Source organism: Penaeus monodon, unplaced genomic scaffold (assembly GCF_015228065.2).
Source record: "Penaeus monodon isolate SGIC_2016 unplaced genomic scaffold, NSTDA_Pmon_1 PmonScaffold_1101, whole genome shotgun sequence".
Lineage (NCBI taxonomy): Eukaryota > Metazoa > Arthropoda > Malacostraca > Decapoda > Penaeidae > Penaeus > Penaeus monodon.
The window spans coordinates 30,163-36,055 of record NW_023639726.1 but is presented as its reverse complement, the minus strand read 5'-3'; positions in this window follow the sequence as shown (position 1 = coordinate 36,055).

Sequence of the window (5,893 nt, the reverse complement as noted above, 5' to 3'; positions counted from 1 at the left end):
ATGATTCACTTTCGCAGAAAACACAAGATGAACACGAACAAACAAACAAACGACCCATGAGTGACACCACAATCCTTTCACTTCCCTCCCCTCCCGTTGTCGTTCCCTCCCCTTCTCCCCAGCGTCCAAAACAGATTTTGTCAACTTTTTTGCATTAATGGATCATGGGTCAAGGAATTTGTGACTGTTCTCGCAGTACCCCTTCAGACATCGCAGGTTTTTGTATCTGAGTCTTTCGCATTGTGAAAAAGTCCCTATCGTACAGATGGACATCGTCCTTTATTTCGTCCGTTGCAAAATCTCACGGGACAATGGTTGCCTACATAGTGTGTAGACGATCTCAGTCCTCAAGTTTAAAGCAAGTTTGTCTTTCTCTTTGTCAGTCGTTGCGTTTTCGACTAGACATGCGCAAAAGTAGAACATTTCAGGAATCTTACGTAATCGCTGCCAAGCCATCCACGCCTGCGTCACGGCCCCCCGCCGGATGGTTGCCCGCCCTGTTGACAATTGCATTTGTTTCTGCTAAATTCTGAGGACAACTCTCAGTAACTCCTAGTGTATACAGCGACAGCCAATGTCTCCCTTTATGGTTTTTCTGTTAAGCCTTGAGAACGGTTTTCCGCAGTACTCGCTCGCAAACCCGAGGCCCTTGACGCATCCAACTCCACATAGTTGTGCAAAGATGAGGAGACACTTCCCTCCCAATACTTTTTAGCTGGACCACCAGCGTTCAACAATATTCAGCAACAGTCCCTTGAGACCACTTTACATGCCCTCTTCGCGGACTGGTAGCATGGCCATCTACAGTGGCTCCGGCAACTGATGATTTAAGATGGAGGCATTCCATGCGTTGGGCCCACCTCCGTCCACGAGGCAAACGATGCGGTCAAAGGTTACGTGTGTTACATCCGCAACGCGAAGATCCCTGTTCGTTTCTGAGCGTGCCACGGGGCTACCCTGATTTGCAAGGTCACGCATTTCCAGTAGCTGAGCCGGACCTTATTGTACTACTCTGGTACACGCGACACCTGAGTGTTGGCCGCATTGCCGTAGTTTTACTCCTGCAGAGACTGAGGATTGTACTCCGTGCTGGTTATATTTCTGGGTTCCCACAATTAATGATGGCCTTGACTATCCCACTAGATCATTACACGAAATCACCAACACACACATCAGGTTGCCAACAACGCCTCACACTGATCACCTTCACGAGCATTCACTTTGCGCTCATTTGACCCACTTCCTGCTCACACACCACATTGTACATGCTCGATCCGTCGAACTCTGCCTTACCTGGTAAAACTTCTCTTTCCTTTGAGTCACCCCCTATCTAGAATACATTTCATATTGAAATATTTATCCTCAATGTACACAACTTATTTTTGTGTGGTTTTGCAACTTTATATTTGGTTATTGTCTTCTGTTGTATCGTGAACTATAAGTTCATTTTGCATATGCTTGATTTTAAATATATCGAAGTGACATAGGAAAATACCGACCTAAGACTCATGATTGCTTCCACTCCCGGAAATCGTTTAGAAACAGAGAAATCAGAATTTAGGATATTAAATGGGACCGAACTGACCAACAAAGGTAGACTGAGGACAGGCTGAATTGAAATAAAAAGTATGTCTATTATAATAAGATAGACGCTACGTATCTATGTCTGTTAGGTGAGAATGTAGTAATTAACAATTGAAAAGGAGGCATTGCATACTAGCAATCAGTTTGTATCATACATCACTGAGGTAATGATTTTAAAGATACAAAAATCGTTTGATTTCCTAAATGCGATTATTTTCTAATACAAAGAACTGTGTAACTGAATTTCATTGGAGATGCATTGGAATATTTTTTGAAGAAATATGCTTCGTGGTATATACTATTCTCGTCCCTGATACCACATATATATTATATCTATTATATATATTATATATAGTAGAATATTATATATATATATATATATATATATATAATATATATATATATAGATAATATATATGTATAGTAAATACAGTACGTCTCCCCTAATTGGTAGTATACCATTTGATCAAATAGGTGTAGATATGCAAATATTTGAAAATAGGCAAAACTACACCCACCTGTACTACATACAGCTATACCAACAGAACACGTGAAAATCCTTTGTCGTAGTTAGAACATAGTCCTTCAGTAAAAGTAGTCTCTTCTGTGAATGACTATAGCCCGTGCTAATATGTTCATACATTATCAAATCGCGTTTATAGTGCGGTGCGGTTTTCTCGCCAAGATTCTCGGACTATATCACACGATTGAGGACTGTTAGTGTAATTCTTAAGCAGGAAGAGGCTCCAAATTTACCGCTGTTCAGAGAAGATTACACAGACCTGAGTTCTTGAAGATTGCTCCACAGGAACAAGTATTCTTGAAAATTTTGAAAACTCTGTAAGAAGAAAAACTATACCGTAAAAAATGAGAATTTGTGTTTCGTGGATGATCGTTTCAAAACCAAAACAAAAGTACCAGTTTTAAACTGAAGTAACGTGCACGCTGTTACTAAAGTTAGCCTTTCTTGGTTCAAATGGTTAATCCGCATCTGAATAAACAACTAACAAATGCCAGATGCCTTTACAATTACATAATTATATTTGACTACTAGTTGAGCCATTATTCTTAGTATTGCCACTGCTACTACCACTATGAGTGTGATTATTACTCTTTGCAAATTGGCAGTTACCTCCATGAGTTCCTTTACCCCGTAGTCCATGTAAAACATGTGATGGTAGAAGCCAGTAAGGTAAAGTATGAACTGAACCCAGGGGTCAATCGTGTAAATGGACGTAGACAAACGTGGCGTTTGATACCGTATGTCATAGTAGGGGGATCAGAGTGTGACATAGATGAGGAGGCCGTTGCTAGACATTGCGTTTAAAAGTGGAAGATTGTAAAAATCAGGTAAATTATGGAATCATAAATGAGATTATCCGCAATTACTCAGTTTAATGCCGGTCGGTGTCGCGCATGGCCGTAGGAGAGCATACCTTACCTGGCACAGGTGACCCTGCCCGCCCCCGGGATCCGAAGGCGCTTCTCTAGGGCGAAGATCACCATTGAACTCAGTGGCGCCGACCCAGCGAATTAACCCAAATGTGATTAAATCGAGAGGATGCGCAATTTTGGTAGCGGGGGCCTGAGTTCCTTATAACATTTCGTTAAAAAAAATAAGAATGGTTCTAAACACCTGTTGTGGCCACCAAGGCAGTTTTTTTTTTGTAATAGGTTTACCTGCATATATTTCATTAGGTTAGTTTGTCAAACCAGCACATTTTACAACACCAATAATCATTCCGAAAAACCAAAATTTTACAGATCACTTCCTTTGAGGATACTGAGTACTTGTCATACAGTAGTACGGTAGTTTTTATAATGCGGATCTAAAGTATCTGATATTTTTCCAAACATATAAAAAGGTTATTGGTTATAGGTACTTTGAAGGGTAATCCTTTTCATTACCATTTCTCACGACAATACCGGGATCAGATATATAAAGCATATTTATATATATAGATATATATATATATATATATATTATATAATATCTATATATATATAATAATGTAGTCAAGTTAAATTAGACAGTTAAATGAGAAATAATTGAATAGTGATGTAAATGGAAAATAAGATGTGGTATGCGAGATATATTATTGCAACTATACTGATTTTTTTTCTTGCGCTAAAGCCGCATATTTGCTCATTTCTTATATTAAGTGTTTTTTAGGGTATATCCATTTCTATCTTTCCTAATGCACGTTTGGCCCGGTTAAATGAACTTTTGGTCGCCTTTTTTATGAATTTTGAGAGGAATATGTAGTACAGTTTACTTATCGTTGTTTGATATTAAATTTAATAATATAGCTACGGTAGTTTAAGACAACTTGTTTGTCCTGGGAAGGATCTAAATTCAAGAAAGAGAGAAATGGAACAGGGTGATCTCATAATAAAGTATTTAAAAAGTATGCATTTCAAGTTGTCCCATGCTGTATAACATTGAGACCCATCGAAGTGGACTAAAGAAAATCGAGAGTAGGACTCATGAGGTGTACTTTCCCACAGGAATCTTAGTAAATGGCGAAAGATTCTATGCGTTTTTTTGTTGTTTGTTTTTTGTAAACATATTTAATTAATATGATTTATAATAAACACATTCATTATCACTTTTACTATGATTTCAATTGCTTTCATATACCAATAAGAGAGCTGCTAAAAAGAGAAATCGCTACATAACAATATCTAGCTCATATGAAAATGCCAACAGCCGCGGTTGTTCCCCAGGCGGTCACCCATCAAAGTACTGACCAGACTAAGTTGCTAACTTGTTGATCTGACGAGAAGCGGTGCTGTCAACGTGGTATGATCGTTGGCCAGAGGATTTGAAAAAAAAATTTTAACCAGATCTGTCAGTGTACACAATTTTTTATACATCATTTAACTAGAATTAACTTGTTTTGCAATAAACACTGCATATCTATTGCTTATAGCTGGTGAGTGTTTGAAATCATACCACATACTACTCGGCCATAGAAACTGAATTCTAGACGACCAGTTCACCTAATAAATGTACTTGTATGAAACGGGGATATAGCAACACATTAAAAGATTTTTAAAAATCAATAAGATACTAGCAGATTACATATTATATCACTACCGTTTAATTGGCTTATGGTTACTGTTGCTATTCATGCAATGATAATGATGATGCTACTATAATTATATAGTGCAATTTACCTATATATTAGAATATACGTAGATTGTATATTAATACATGCACGGATATAAGTGTATATGTAATATGTATTTTTTATAGTATATGTAGCCTCTTATATACACCAACAGGCATATAGATACAATTACCAGTTGTTTATCTCGAACCTTAGATTTAGTTTAATTAATAGTTGCTATTTCGAACCTCAAGTGGAGAAGTATCTCGAACGTTAATATTGGAAAGCTTATATGATCCCAGATAAGACGGGAGGTGACTATAATATACGCAAATACACACGCACGCACACGCACACAATACACACGCACATGCACAATACACACGCACATACCACACACACACATACACGCCACAATACACAACACGTGTACAAATACGTAAAATATATATACAAATTTATAATATCATATATGTATATATTCATGTAGTATATATTCATTTATGTATTATCCAGGTAATATATCTATATATATATATATAATATATATATATAGTTATATTCCAAAAATGTATATATACATAGATGTATCTATACAATATGTATATATATCACATATATGGTATATGTATTATAATATATATATATATTATTAATATATATAGCGATATAATATATTATATGTGTGGGTGTGTGGGTGTCCCTGTGTCCGTGTTGTGTGTTGTGTGTGGGTGTGTGTGTGTATGTATGTTATGTATGTATATATGGAGAGATAGTATAAATACATCTTAGTGGGAATAGTGAGGACGTATATGAACTTTCAGTTAGGGAAGCGAGATATCATGTATGGAAATGTATACAAGCAGACTTCCATTTTTTTCTCTCTCTTTTTTTCTCTCACACTCCATAAATCATCCTCTTAAATTAATTCTTCTACAATATCAAATGATTCCACTTCGCAAAACCAAGAAAAATCGAACATACAAACACACGGAACCATGAGTGACACTTCCCTCACTCACATCCTCCCGTTTCACCCCCACCCTTTTGTTAACCTTTCCCGCCCTCAATTAAATAAGTTCTTGTTGCCTGGATTAAGTTATTAATCTAGAGTGAACACTGTGCTCAATCATCGCTTACGGACACTGAACATTGTACTCCACCACACAGCGATATTGAATTTCCCGCCGTCCTCA